Raw genomic sequence first — 17,267 nt, forward strand, 5'->3', positions numbered from 1 at the left:
ACCATGTGATACCCTACACCACTACCCCTGTGTATAAGCTTTTCACTAGTAAACATTTCTTTTAGGGAATATAATCCGACTACCACCAAACATAATATGCCTCTTTCTCTCTGGGACCCCCATAAGCAACCAAAATTTCGTGACCATCTGTAGCGACCAAAAGTCACGGTATTCGTTTTTGGTGACATTTTTAATATTACTTGTAACTAATTTAAATATTAACGGTCGAACAATTCACCTAGCGAATATCGTCCGCATGAACACTTGAATGAAGGACAACGACATCTGGCGGTTAGTAGTGTTACCACAGTGACATTGCTTTGTACCACTGACAGTACCAATGCCTGTAAACATTGTCCGTGAGAAGAAACTGTTGTATGGAACGATCAGCCGAAATGGTATAAAAGGGGGTGTTGTTCACTCAATCGAAGGAGTCGTCTGTTGGGGGCTGTTAAGTTAAGTGTGATTGGGAAGAGGAAAAGGTGCGCAACTTCGATTGGTCGGAGCCTTAGTAAGCTGAACAATAAGCCTTAACTCGTTGTGGTGACTGGACCGGACGCAGGGCCAAGTGAGAGTTGTAGCAATACACTCTATTCTTCGGGCTGCGTTGACGCTGACTGCTGACTGACTGACACACATCTCAAAATCGCTTTATCTCGTCGAGATATGAAGATTGGTATACCACATTGGGGGTCTCCGACGAATATTTCGCGGTGTTGCATGAATTTTTACCAAAACAAACTTATAATACCCTTTTCCACATTGTGGTATAGGGTATAAAAAATGAACAGTGTGAGTTTCTCTCCCTTACGTCCAATATCAAAATAAATTCTTGTGACGACCCTGGCACCCGCTAAATCTACCACAGCTTCAAAGTGAGAAAACACGTCGTCACACATTCGATCAAAATTGCGACCTGTAGCGTTATTACAAAAAATTTTAGAATTGGATGCATTACCGACTATTGTCTCTTATCTCCCTTGTTTGACCACCTTCGCCAACCTACTTTACACCAATGTAAAGGTAATATTTTCTTCTCCCATTGACAGGCTTTGCCGTTGGGATACCCCTACTAGAAGCCGATATATTCACAAAGAATAAAACTTTGAATTTGTCTCCACATGAGTTTTTCCCCATTCCGACCCCTAAATATTATCCGACTATCACCAAAATCAATAGGCATCTTCCTCTGTGGGGCCCCCATCTACCCTCAAAATTTCGTGACTAACCGATCAAAATTCCAACCTGTAGCGTGATTAAAAAAATGGAAAAATTAGATATATTATTGACTTTTGCGATATCTCGGTTGTTTGCCCACTTACTTTTGCATCAATATAAAGGAGATATTTTCTTCTTCCATTGGCGGGCTTTCCTTTTGGAATACTCCTACCAGAAGCGGAGATATTCGCATAAGAAAAAAAATTGACTTTTCTCCACATAAGCTTTTTGCTTATTCCGACTCCTGAATATTACCCGACCATCACCAAACTTAATGGGCTTCTTCCTCTGTTGGACCCGCATCAACTCCCAAAAAATTCGTGACGACCCGATCAAAAATGCGACCTGTAGCGTGATTACAAAAAAATCGGAAAATGGGATGCATTACCGACTATTGCGATATCTCTGTTGTTTGACCACCTACGACAGCCTACCTTACATCGTTGTAAAGGTGATATTTTCTACTTTCCTTGCCAGATTTTACTTTTGATATACCTCTTAAAGAAACAGTGATATTGGCTTTGAAATAAAACGTTGACATTTTCTCCAAATAAGTTTTTGCACATTCCGACCCCTGAATTTTCATCGGACCATTATCAAAATCAATAGGCTTCTTCCTCTGTAGGACCCCATTAACTCACAAAATTTCGTGACGATCCGATCAAAATTGCGACCTGTAGAGCTATTTCGAAAAATGGGATGTATTACCGGATATTGCTATATCTCCGTTATTTGGCCACCTACGCCAACCTCCTTTGCATCATTGTAACGGTGGGATATTCTACTTTCATAGTCAAGTTTTGCTTTTGGAAGCTCCCCAACCAAAGCTGTGATATTCGTCATTATAATAAAAATCGCAAAAAATGAAAAGTTGGGTTGTATTAGCGACTATTGCGATATCTTCTTTGTTTGACCACCTACGACAACCTACTATATATCGTAAAGGTAAAGGTGATATTTTCTACTTTCATTACCATGTTTTGCTTTTGGTATACCCCTTATAGATGCGGAGATATTCGCTTTTAAATAAAACGTTGACTTTTTCACCAAATAAGTTTTTTGCTCATTCCGTGCCCTGAATATTATCCGACCATCGCCAAAATCAATAGGCTTGTTCCTCTTGACTCTTTCCAGACTGACTGACTGAATGACTCTACAAAAGGAGAAATGTGGAACAATAAAAGCTACATAAAACCATAGTCTGTCATGTCATGCATGTCGGACATTAACTAAATGATGACAGCAATTATAGCTGATAGTAGCAAAGAGGAATAATAAAATGAAAACCCGCTGCTGGTTTTATGATGGGCAAAATCATGCCATTTGCCACCATTCATTCATTCACTTACATGGAAATTACAAGTAACTGTTAATATTATGTTAATTTGTTGCCTAAATGACAACACTTTTTATTTACCCATTCATCCTTAATAGTTACTGATGTTGTTGTATTCGTTCAATCAAATCATCTATTCATTTGTTCCCTTTGTTTTGCTTTTTATTTTTCATATATGGCCACATACAATAATGTATCCAAGGACCGTTTAAATGTCATATCTGGCCATCCGGTCATATTGAATTCACCCGACATCGAATCAGTTCCTGTGCCATCGGTTATATGTCAAACTGTCGATAGACCGCTCAATTATGACATTAAATACACATTCTCAAAATCCAATCAATTGATTGTCCTAAATACAGATGAAGTGCATCATCAGGTATAAACACACAAATGGGCAAGTAGGTGACAAGCAGTTCTATACATGTGAATGTAAGCGGTAATCCGTAAGTTGAAGTGCCGTTGGAAAATTTTCTACATCCGCAGGATATGAAATTGAAACGTGGCGAACAGGTTGCAGAGCAGGACCATTCCGTAGATATTTCGTCTTAAAGTTGACTGAATAACTTATCTAATGTATTCAAAATGAGGATTAATAATCTGTGCTATTCAAATATTGGGAACGGGAACATTTTATCTACGTCTGCAGATAACTTTACTAACGTATGCAACCCTATCCAAATAGTTTGCACAATTTATTGGCTTATTCAACATTGGACGAATAGGTGGGGTAATAAATATATCGCCATATGTGGATAATTCATCTGATGGATCTAAAACATGAATATTTGTTATCCGCGTTATCCAAATAAGGGAATACTTATACACAATAAACCTGTTGATTGTTAAAACGTGATCCAATTTATCTACAAATGTAGATACTTCATCTGACGTATTCAAAAAATTGGAATACTTATACACCTTATCCAACATTGGGAAAAGTTTTCTAGGATTGTTATCTGACTTATCCATTTTATCCAAACTGTGTGGATAAAGTATTCACAGTGCTGATAATTTATTGCGTTATCAAACTAAAGTGGAAAATTATGGACGTTATCAAAAGAGTGTGAAAGAGGAGGATAACATGTAAAAAGTTAAGACAGATTGTGGATAAGTTTTCCTCTCTGATAAAATAGACGAGAAATCTCATTTACGTAAGCAAAATTGTGTGTATAAGTTGCGGAAGCTGACAAAACCAGTGTGGATAATTTATCCACGCTTTCGAAATAGTGTAGACAAATTTTCAACGCAGTTAATAAGTCTTTGGTATATTCATGTTAACGAAAAAGTGCTAAAACTTATTATCCGCAATAATGTCATAGTTTCGATAAAATATCCATGTTATAAAAGTTACATACATGTACAACTTTTCAAACTGGATAAAGTGTTTTCATTCTAGGGATAACGTGGATAAAGTATTTTCAATAAAAGGATAACGTGGATAAGGAATTTTCAGTTTAAGAATAATGTGATCAAATATTTCCCTATATGGAAAACATGTATAAAATGTTATCCTTATGTTTATAGTGTGGATAAAAAGATCGGGATAAAGTGGATAATGTATATCTCTTAATGGGATAAATAGTATTTTCCTTATATCGATAACGTGGATTAAGTGATTTCATTATATTTTCATTATATGGATAACGTGGATAAAGTATTTTACTTATATCGATAACGTGGATAAAGTATTTTCATTATATTAGAGTAGTGCCAAATGAACTATATGGAACTATCTAGTTCATTACGCTGTTCCAATGGCCCACATCATTTGTATGAACAAATTGCGTATACGCAATATCACACGTTACATTCTATGACGTTACACATACGTTTTAGAACTAGTACAGTGAACTAGGAACTTGATTACCCAACTCTACATTATATAAATATCGTGGATAAAGTTCTCCAACTATATAATAAATATAACTTTATCCACATTACTTTATAATGAAAATAATTTATCCTCTCTGTATACACATTATCCTTATAACAAAAATATTTTATTCATGTGTTTCTTACAATGAAAATACTTTATCCACGTTATAATTATAATGATAATACTTTATCCACGTTAGCTTTATAATAAAATGCTTTATCCACATTAAAAAAAATTAAAAAACCTCCATCCACGTTATTCTAATGAATATATGATGAAAATGTTTTATCCACATGTATTAGACTATGAAAAACTCATCCAAATTATTCCAACGACGAAAATACCTTATCCACTCTATCATAAGAATAGAAGAACTTTATTCACGTTAAAATAAAAACTCGTTTTATTAATGACTAGCAAATGCCCGCTACTTCGTATGCGGAAAGGGAACAAAATATATATAAACAATATTTAATACGGGAATGGTGAATACTGGAGATTCTGTTGTACTAAGGCCTATTTTTATTACCAATATTTTTTTCGATTGTAGTCAGAATTTACAAAAAAAATCTGAAGTATCGCATCCCTACACAACTACCATATTTTTTATTTCGAATTTCCAAAACTACGTATCATATTGCAAATTTCAGATTTGACTCCTGGTTTTAACCCTTCCCCAAGACAGCATTCCCTTCCAGTACGAATTTCCAAACACTGAACTTTATCTGATGCCTTCACAACAACAATCACGCACATTTACAATGCAAGGTTCTAGCTTTAGCGGTTTCGCCCAGAACCCGAATAGGTCCGTTAAATTTTCGGCATTCAAAATGGCCATAAAAATCCACGTTTTCGTATATTCCCATATAACGGTACCTCTCGACTTAGTGTATTTTAAAAGATTACTTCCTTATATTCAACATATATCCTAACCCCAATTCACTTATCTGTTCTCCTGAAACCCATTATAGTACTGTTTAGTACTTTTTGTATAAATAAGTACGAATTTTCAAAACCTCCTTCCTACCTCCACTCTAAACACAAATTGCTAATCTAGTACCGAATTTCAAAATTCCAGTTCTACCCTTTACAAAGTCACAAATTGTACAAAATTCTCTACCATATAGCAAATACCAAAAAGTACCAAATTTTGTACCATTTAGCACTTTTCGTACACGATTTTCCAAAATGTACTTTCATATCTCAGGTCTATCCGTTCACCTAACCCCAATTTATAGCCAATGTAGTTCCATTTAGCACTTTTCCATAAGTATGAATTTCCAAAACTACCTCAATCCTTACTCCAACAGTAATCTGTTCACGCAAATACAGCGAATTCCGTACCAGTTAGTACTGCTTCGTTCACATTAGTACGATTTTCCAAAGCTTCCTCCATATCTCAATTCTATATTCTAACAGTAATCTTAATTCCAAAGTTCAGGATTCCAGCTCTTCAAATCCAAATCCAAATCATACTAAACTCACTACCATTTAGGACTTTTCGACCTTTAGTACTTATTTCTTACTCTTAATCAGTGACCCCCATTCCAAATTTCAGGATTCCGGCCCTATTCGTTAACCACATCTAAATTGTACTATATTTAGTACTATTTAGTACTTTTCATATAAGTTTAGTTCGAATTCCAAAAATCTTTCATTTTTACTCTTCAACAGTGATTCTTATTCAAAATTTCAGGATTCCAGATCTATCCGTTCACCCAAATCCAAATTGTACTAAATTTAGTATCATTTAGTACTTTTCGTGCACTTATAGCTCGAATTTCTAAAACCCTTTCTTTGTTACTCTCCATCAGTGACCCTCATTACAAATTTCAGGATTCAAGCTCAATCCGTTCACCCAAATCCAAATTGTACTATTTAGAACTTTTAGTACCATTTAGAACTTTTCGTGCACTTATAGTTCGAATTTACAAAAACCTTTCTTTGTTACTCTCCACCACTGACCCTAATTTCAAATTTCAGGATTCCAGCTCTATTCGTTCCTCCAAATCCAAATTGTACAAAATTTAGTACCATTTAGTACTTTTCGTACCCTTATAGTTCGAGTTTACAAAAACCTTCGTTGTTACTCTGCATCAGTGACACTCATTCCAAATGTCTGTATTCCAGTTCAATACGGTCACCCAAATCAAAATTGTACTAAATTTAGTACCATTTAGTACTTTTCGTATCCTTATAGTTCGAATTTCCAAAAACCTTTCATTGTTACTCTTCATCAGTGACCCTCATTCCAAATGTTTGTATTCCCGCTCTATCCGTTGACCCAAACCCAAATTGTACTAAATTTAGTACCATTTAGTACTTTTCGTGCACTTATAGTTCGAATTTCTAAAAACCTTTCTTTGTTACTTTCCATCAGTGACCCTCATTACAAATTTCAGGATTCCAGCTCTATCCGTTCACCCAAATCCAAATTGTACTAAATTTAGTACCATTTAGTACTTTTACCCTAATAGTTCGAATTTACAAAAACCTTTCATTGTTACTCTTCATCGGTAACCCCCATTCCAAATGTCTGTATTCCAGCTCAATCCGTTCACCCAACTCAAAATTGTACTAAATTTAGTACCATTTAGGACTTTTCGTACCCTTATATTTGGAATTTCCAAAAACCTTTCATTGTTACTCTCTATCAGTGACCCTCATTCCAAATGTCTGTATTCCAGCTCTATCCATTCACCCAAATCCAAATTGTACTAAATTTAGTACCATTTAGTACTATTCGTGCACTTATAGTTCGAATTTCCAAAAAGTTTTCTTCGTTACTCTCCACAATTGTAATTTCAAATTTCAGGATTCCAGCTCCATCCGTTCACACAAATCCAAATTGTACTAAATTTAGTACCATTTAGTAATTTTCGTACACATACACTTCAACAGTAATCTTAATTCCAAATTTCAGGATTCCAGTTCTATCCGTTCACCCAAATATAATTTGTACTAAATTTAGTATCATTTAGTACTTTTCGTACACATTAGTACGATTTTCCAAAAACATTTAATTACATCAACACCACTTCCCAACCTTGATTTCCATACCAAATTCCATGATTCTAGCTATATCCGTTCAAAATATACAATTGGTACTAAATTTTGTAAATTTTAGTACTTTTCGTACACTTAGAGGTCGATTTTCCAAAAACCCTTCGGTACATCTTTCTAGATCTCCATCAGTTACCGTCATTCCAAATTTCAGAATTCTATCTCTTACCGTTTCCCTAATACAAAGGGTACCATATTTAGTACCTTTTAGTACTTTTCGTACACTTCTGGGTCGAATTTCCAAAAACCCAGCCTTATCTCACCCCTACACACCAACTGCAACCTACACCCAAAATTTCAACTTTCTAGCTTCAGCGGTTTCGTCTGGGCGGTGATGAATCAGTCAGTCAGTCAGTGAATACCTCACCTCACTGCTCTTTTATATATATAGATAAAAATACTTTATCCACGTAAAAATAACACTACAAAAACCGCATACACATGGTTCCAACATTAAAGATACTTTATTCAAGCTATTCTATAAATATTAAAACTTTATCATGTTATCCTTATCATTGAAGTACTTTATACATGTTATCCTATTGTCACAAAAATTTTACCCTCGTTATACTAATACTGAAATACATTATTCAGAAAATTTGGATTCGGATAACTTATATACTCTATCCAATTGATGTTACCGCGCTGCCCATGCAGACTAGGGTTATATATATATTGTTGCATTTTTTGCATACATCTAAAATATCACCACGTAGCCGTGAAGAACAAGGAAACATATTAAGAAATGCGTTGTTACTTTTCCCCTACAGTTAAAAAAAGTTACCGAACCGATTGCATTAATGTTTTCCATTGTAGTTATTTCTTTAATTTTGTTTATTACGACAGAAAATCGTTTTCCAATAAACTGTTTTTGATTGAAATTGAATATACATAATTTTCAATATTGGACCATTCTACTTTTTCTGAAACACAACATTCGCCATATCGCAATATTTTAAGTGTTTATTTTAAATTAAATACTGTTTATGTATTCATATAAAATTTATATTGTAATGTAAAATTTATATTATAAACTAGCTGAACCCGGTGCGCTTTGCTACCCCGAATACGATAAAATATAATGGAATGCCATAATTATATTAACGTTTTTAATATTTTACCGAATAAATATAGGAGATATGAAGGCGTTATATACCTATTCAGGGTTGTTATGGAGCTACTATGGTATTTTTGTATGTTTCAGGAGGTAACACTCCTCCGAAAGCCTTTCCGCCTATAAGTATTCCTAATGATTTAGATATATCATAAAAAAACATAAATCTTAAGAAGTCTCTCATAGATATGATACTTAATAGCTGTAGCCATGATCAATTCATTCCTAACTATAAGTACTTGTGTAAATAATGATGACTTCTACTGACTGCTAAGTCTTCAAAATTTCATTGAAATGGAACATACGTAACAAAAACATGAAATCGACCGAAAATATATATGGGAGCTATATTCCCATATGCACCGATCTCGATATAATTTGTCAAATTTATTTTTAGACCAAATCCCGTCTCACATTCCAAATTTCATTGAAATTGAACATACATAGCGTGTTTTGTGCATAAAGTACAGAAAATCAGCCGAAAATATATATGTGAGCTATATTCAAACCTAAACCGATTTCGATATTATTTGTCCCAATTATTTCTAGAACGAATTTCGTCACAAATTTCAGTGAAATTGGACATACATATATAGAGTGTCCAAATCTGAACCGGTCTCCATATAATTTGGCACATTTATTTTTCGCACAAATTCCGTCAGACATCCCAAATTTCAATCTGCCGAAAATATTTATATGGGAGCTACATCCCAATCTGAACCGATTTCGATAAAATTTGGCACATTTATGTCTAGACCAAATTCCGTTACACATTCCAAATTTCAGCGAAATTGGACATATATAGCGTGTTTGGGGCATCAAATGTGGAAACTCGGCCGCAAATATATATTGGAGCTATATCCAAATCAGAATCGATTTCGATATAATTTGGTTCATTTATTTCTAGACGAAGTTCTGTAACAAATTTTAAATTTCAGCGAATTTGGAAATATATAGCGTGTTTGGTACATCAAATGCGGAAAGTCGGCCGAAAATATAAATGGGAGCTACATCCAAACCTGAACCTATTTCGATATAATTTGGCACATGTATTTCTAGACCAAGTTCAGTCACACGTTCCAAATTTTATTGAAATTGGATATATATACCGCGTTTGGTGCCTCAAATACATGAAATCGGCAGAAAATATATATAGGAGCCATCGACGTAGCCAGAGGGGGGGCACTGTCACATTTGGTCTAGTGGGCCCCCCCCGAAATGAATTCCTGTATACGGTCCTGATAGGAGCTATATCCAAATCTGAACCGATTTCGATATAAATTGGCAAATATATTTCTAGGCCAATATCCATAACACATTTCAAATTTCAGCGCAATTGGATATATATAGCGTGCTTGGTGCATAAAATACAGGAAATCGGCCGAAAATATATATGGGAGCTATATTCACATCTGAACCGATCTCGATATAATTTAGCACATTTATTTCCAGAACAAATTCCGTCTGACCCTCCAAATCTCAGCGAAATTGGACATACATAGCGTGTTTGGTGCATCAAATGTGGAAAATCGGCCGAAAATATATATTGGAGATATATCCAAATCTGAACCGATTTCGATATAACTCGGCACATTTATGTCTAGACCAAATTCCGTTACACATTCCAAATTTCAGCGAAATTGGACATATATAGCGTGTTTCGTACATCAAATGCGGAAAATCTGCCGAAGATACATATGGGTGCTATATCCAAATCTGAACCGATTTCGATATAATTTGGCACATTTATTGCTAGACCAAGTTCTGTAATACATTCCAAATTTCAGTGAATTTGGACATATATAGTGTGTTTGGTGCATCAAATACATGAAATCGGCAGAAAATATATATAGGAGCTATATCCAAATCTGAAACGATTTCAAAATAAATTGGCACATATATTTCTAGGCCAATATCCATCACACATTCTAAATTTCAGCGAAATTGGACATATATAGCGTGCTTGGTGCATAAAATAAGGAAATCGGCCGAAAATATATGTATATCCAAATCTGAACCAAACTCGATATAATTTGGACCATTTATTTCTAAAACAAATTCCGCCACACAATCCAAATTTCATTGAAATTGGACATAAATAGCATGTTTGGTACATAAAATAAGGAAATCGGCCGAAAATATATGTATGTGGGAGCTATATCCAAATCTGAACCGATTTGAATATAATGTAGTAAATTTATTTCTACATCAAATTCCGTCACACATACAAAATTTGGAGATTGTATCTGTAATAGTTCTAAAGATATTTGCATACAAAATCTAAATTTTTTGGAGGTACCTCCGGTTTTGATGCTATATCTCCAGATCAACGCGAAATTTCAAAAAATTATATAGCCTATTTTCATTCCAGGCCATGTAGCAATGTACTCTAAACATTTCATTAAGATCTGTTCAGCGGTTTTCGAGTCTATAAGGCACAAACAAACAAACAAATAAACAAACAGACAAACAAATTTCAATTTTATATATATAGATGTTTGTTAAAAAAATAAAATCAAATTTTTTATAAAGGAAAAAATATCGAAAGTCCTTTAGAAATTGTCAGACAGACACTTTAGTTACAAACTTTTTAATTCATACTTTTTAATTTCCTGTATTTTTTCACTTCCCCCCTTTTTAGATATTCCATTGCGAAGGATAATGCTTTGAACATTAAAAAACTGGAGCATGGAGATTCGGCTATGTGTCAATGTTTGGCAGTAAATGAGGTTGGTGAAAAACCTGAGAGTAAAAAGTAAGTATATCCCCCCTAAACCAACTCTTTGTGTTGTGCTCCTTTCATATTTCAATAGAAACAATTCTCTTAATGGCAACAATTTTAGTTTAATACTTTATAAGTAGAAACACTTATACATACAAACAATCAGACATCATTTGCTGTAGGCATATTAATAATCCTTTTAAATATTAATAAAAATTTGCAAGTGATTTCAACAATAATTTCGTATTAAAATTGTGGTTATACCATTCGTTCATAGCTATTAAATTGTCATACAATAATGGTGGTTGGAACAGCTACTTCTACCACTACTTCTAATAACAATAAAATATCACCTACTAATTACAAACTTAAAACCAAAAAATTCATTAAACATCGTTTTAATATACCTAATCATGGTGCTGTCGGCACCTACGCCCTAACCGCTGTCACTATAACAGCAATTACTATATTACCAGAAGTTCAACCAAATCCGCAGAAGATGTAATAATCAATGGCATCGATAAGCATAGATTCAACTCCCTCGATTACGATGATATGGCGGCGACAGCAGCAGCCTATCACCATCACCGCCATCACCAACCTAATAGATTTAACGAAATCTTAAGTATCCACTAATATTGCTGCTAATATAACCCGCAATGTTAATGCTTCTTCTTCAATCATTTATGATACGACCACTACATGTACTAACTAGCATCAACCCGCATCCTCCTACTACCACATCAAGTAGTAGTACTACTAGTATTACCAACACTAAGGATATGATTGCCGGTGTTAATTGTGCATTCGTTAGTGATTTATTAAAGCGCATTAAGCGTTTGGCTCAACCGCGCACTTTACGTGTCAAGTGCCGCAACGCCTTCTGGTGCATAAAACAACAATAACAGTAGACGCAAGGACGTTTGCTTTGGTAATAGATACTTTATCATAATTTATGGGTGTTGTTATTAAGTTTCTCAAATAAATCTTAGTTGTTGGTGTATTCATTTTTCATGTTGATCTCCTTGTTTGCGTTATTAAATACCATTTCATTTGCTTCGCTCGTTCATTTTCATGCACACACAAACGCACCGCCGCCATGCACGTAGAATTTTATTTGATTTCATCTATTCTTTTAACAAAAATGCTTTTTTTATTACATTTAAACATATTGCATATTATTTCGAAATCACCTTGTAGTTGTAGCCATGAAAACTAAAGTTGTGTAGCTTATTCAAGTTAACCACTATTATAATTGCTATAAATAGTAATTAAATTATTTAACAATAATTGAATTATCTCAGTTATCCACACTATAAAAGTAAAAAAAAAAATAAAAAATAATTTCAAAAAAATAAGTTTCAGTGTTTTATTTAGAAATGCACTTAAAACTAGAAAATAATTTGTCGCTTAACCTCAATATGTATATACTTCCACATGAATCCCTCAAATAAAAAGCTTGCATTTAAATTAAAAATGGTGGCAAAATAAAACGGCAAGCGGCATCAGTACATTAATTACATTACATGTTGATGAAATATAATTCCTTATTGGATTAAATGTCATCTTAATGTAAATTTCACTACGAACTATCTTCAAAACTAAAGGAAAAAAGTAAAAGTATTTTTTATGTTAATTACAATGATAAGTAAGTAAAAGTTCATTTAAATGTCGTTGAATCGATGTTTAATAGTTCGTGTTACACATATTGGCCAAAGCACTTGAAATTTCACTACTAACCTACATAGACCTAAAAGGCAATGTATGCAAAATAAACGTACGTTCGTGCCTACAAGTAAAAGGAACCTTCCTTCTACTAATAGCATTAACTTTATTTCACCTAACTACCACAGACATACACAGGATTCGCAAGGCAAATACTCACCAACACACACGTACAACGATATATAGACGACCAAAATTATAGTTCTTTTGCCTAGGATACTATTTTAACGGTATCATATCGTTTTATTTATAGCTAGCTGTTGTTACCAACCGACAACCCTAGGTAAGTAATAGAAGCTACTAGGCTTCCGGTGTTCTTTTTGTTGTTATTTTCAAGAGCTGTTATTGTTACAACGAGCATATGTAGAAAAGTGGTTTCATTCTCTGCTTCTAGAGGCAGGCAAGAATATGATAGCTCCAAAATGTTTGTATGCAACGATGTCGGCACGACTTTAATGTTGCATTTTCTCCAGGCCCTTTTCTTCTTTTTTGGCAAGCTACTACTTGAAGAGTGTTTATTATTTAAAATAGTTTCAACACAACACGTTAATGTTTCCACATGAACTGTCTGATAGTGTTTTTGGTACCTGTGTACGTGTATATGTATGTTCCACACTGTACACTTATCGTTATGAAAGGCTCCGTTCTTTATGTAAGTCTGGGTAAAGTTATGAATTTGAATTATTTTAACAACAACATGATTATGTCGCCCGTATATGTTAAAAATTTGGGAGGAAGAAGTATTTCCTTCCTCTTGGAATAATGGCATCGTGGTAAAAATACCAAAAAGGGGGACCCAAAATTTGCAACAATTACAGGGGTATTACCTTACCACCAATCCCAAGCAACAAATTAGGTCGCATAATTCTAACCCGAATATCTGGCTCGGTCATTCACTCCGAGAGAATCAATCAAATATCAAGAGGGCTTTTGTAATCGCAGTCGGTGAGGAAACTTTTTCACTGAATCGAACTTAAACACGCGTTTTCCTTATCAGACAATATTCCGCACATGGTACCTGCGTGGCACAATGTCGCGAGTTCATATTAACTGTGGCCAAAAATAGAAGGAATTGTTGTAGGTGCATCAATTTTGGTACAAGTACCTATTATTGGCATACAATCTTCAGGACAAAAAATTGGGTTGGTCGGTCCACGTTTTGATATAGCCCCCATAGAACCGTACCTCCCGATTTTCGGTATTTTTAATGTTTTAAACACAATGACCAACCGAAAGTATTCAAATTTTGTGGTTAGTCTTCGGCAGATGTATCAAATATTCCAACAGATAATTGTGGGCTTAGGTCCACGTTTTGATATAGCCCCCATACAACGGTACCTCCCGATTATCGGTATTTTGAAGATTTTAGCCTCATTATTACACCGAAATTGCTGAAATTTGGTATTTAGACTTCGTAGGGGGCATTATACCTTCACCTTGAAATTTGTCTGCATAGGTCCACGCCTTCATATAGCCCCCATAGGACGGTACCTCCCGATTTTCGGTATTTTGGAGGTTTTAGCCTGATTATCACACCGAAATGGCTGAAAATTGGTATTAAGTCTCCGTTGGGGGACTTATAACCTTCCACCAGAAATATGTCGGTATAGGTCTTCGTCTTCCTATAGGCCCCATAGAACCGTGCCTCCTAATTTTCGGTATTTTGAGTGTTGTGGCCTCAATATCCACCCGATATGACTGAAATTTCGTGTTTAGTCTTCATATTGTTTGTGAGCATATTGAATATATCAAACTCTTGTCTTTATATATGAGAATTTTCCTCTAAAAACTTTTTTGACCGATTAGTGGTCAAAAAACAGTATTTTTTGTAAAAAATCGAATTTTGATTTTCGCTGTTCACAATTTTTTTAAAAATTGATATTTTTAAAACTCTCTCGTTTTAAAGCAAGATAATTAGGCACTTAATAAGCCCACAAAAATCTATGATGATCGGTTTATTCGTTTTCGCGCTATAGCCAACACCACAAAACGATTTGTTAAAAAAGGGGGTATCCTCTCAGTGAGGTGGACGCTGAAAGAGACAAATGACACATTCGTCTGCAAACCTCTGCAGCTGGGACCTTTATATATTTGAAGTACTCACTTTTTACTACTCATACAGCAAAAAATATCGATATACACTTTTATACAATTTTTTTCCCACTCCACTTAATTTAAAATTTGCTTCAGAAAATTAATAAACTTAGTAATACATGTTTGGGTAAATGTAAACACCATATGATTAATATTTACATGCAAACAAAAGTATAGCCAAGTTTATTACATTCCAAGAGAACTTAGGAACCATTTCTGCAGCGACCGTTACTTTTAAATTTTAAATATTAACGCATAATATAATTTATGACGTAGGGGATGAATGATACCAAGCAACGGTCTTGACCGGCTTTAACATGGCAAAGCCCAGGATTTATCTTGGTCCCTCTTTCATCTCAAGTGGACACTGACCTCCCCGTGGTGTCACCTGGGGAACTGCCTTTAACACCCGTTAAAGGTAGTGAGCTAACATGTGCCGCGCGTTCACCCATAAGAACGTTAAAAACTTGGGTTTGGGCGTCGGGTTAGTAACCCTCCCCTAGAAAAAACATCCTACTATGAAAAAACGAAAGAAAAGAAAAACAAACCCCTCTAAAGTTGACGAACCCCGCAAACGTTTTAAGGACCATGATCTGCGAATCTGCACATGGAATGTTCGCAATCTTTATAGAGAAGGTGCAGTCTTCGCATTGGCAGACGTACTTGAAAAGTACAAGGCCGATATTACTGCCATACAGGAAATACGATGGATTGGGAAAGGCGTCACAACAACACCTAAAGGTGACGCACTGTATTATAGCTGCCATGACGTAAAGCATGAGTTTGGTTGCGGATTCGTAGTTAGTCGGAGACTAAAACATCTGGTATCCAGCTTCACCCCAGTGAATGAAAGACTTGCTGCAATTCGAATAAAAGCTAAATTCTTCAACATCAGCTTTATTTGCGCTCATGCTCCCACTGAAGAAAAGGACGAACAGACCAAAGATATATTTTACGAGCGCTTAGAAGAAACATACGACCGTTGCCCTGCCCATGACATTAAAATCATTCTAGGCGATTTTAATGCCAAAATTGGAAAGGAGAATATCTTTGGCCCAACAGTCGGGAAATTCAGTCTCCACGGTGAAACATCTGACAATGGTATGAGGCTGATAGACTTTGCAGCTGCAAAAAACATGGTAGTTAGCAGTACCAGATTTAATCATCTCGATATTCATAAGGGCACCTGGCTGTCTCCAGATCAAAGAACAAGTAATCAAATTGATCATGTTGTAATAGATGGAAGACATTCATCCAGCGTGTTGGATGTACGATCGTTCCGAGGCGCAAACATTGATTCGGACCACTACCTTGTTGCAGCAAAGGTACGTACCCGTCTAAACGTTGCAAATAAAGCACGAACAGACACAACGCGGAAGTTGGACATCGATAGGCTGCAAACACAACAGATAGCCACAGCATATTCCACTCAACTAGCCCAATTGCTTAACGCGAGCACTCCTTGTCCCGATAACATAACAGCACAATGGCAACGTATTGCCCACTCCATGCAAACAGCCGCAAAATCCATACTTGGATTCCAGAGACCTCCACAAAGGAATTCATGGTATGACCAGGAGTGTCGTGCTGCTACCGAAGAGAAAAATGCGGCATATAGCGCTACTTTACAATCAGTAGCAACGCGTAGCGCACGAGAGAGATATCGGGAGAAAAGGAGAGAAGAGAAACGTCTTTTCCGCAAGAAAAAGAGAGAAATGGAAAAGCGGGAGTGTGAAAAAATCGACATGTACAGGAGCCAGAATGAAGTCCGAAAATTCTACCAAAGAGTGAAACATCAAACAGATGGCTTTGGTACAGGCACATCCTCCTGTCGAGACCAGCAAGGTAATCAGGTAACAGATACAGACAGCGTGCTCAGGATATGGAAGGAACATTTCTCCAATCTGCTGGTATCCAGTAGTAGCGAAGACGATGATACCACAGATCCAATCCCAGAAGATGGTATAGAATGTATACCGCCCGGCCAAGATGAGGTAAAAACAGCAATCAACCGGCTGAAGAATAATAAAGCAGCAGGAGCCGATGGCTTACCAGCCGAGCTGTTTAAAACCGGAGGCGACGCGCTGATAAGGTGTATGCATCAGCTAGTTAG

At 35.6% G+C, this 17,267-nt stretch overlaps 1 pseudogene; it reads left to right on the forward strand.

The window, feature by feature from the left end:
- The window catches only part of LOC141398365 (protein sidekick-like), a 69,476-nt pseudogene extending 66,367 nt beyond the window's left edge, over nucleotides 1-3,109 (forward strand).
- Nucleotides 3,110-17,267: the final 14,158 nt, after the last annotated feature.

This window comes from Musca autumnalis, unplaced genomic scaffold, assembly GCF_047663935.1.
Source record: "Musca autumnalis isolate F117 unplaced genomic scaffold, ASM4766393v1 scaffold_3, whole genome shotgun sequence".
Classification (NCBI taxonomy): domain Eukaryota; kingdom Metazoa; phylum Arthropoda; class Insecta; order Diptera; family Muscidae; genus Musca; species Musca autumnalis.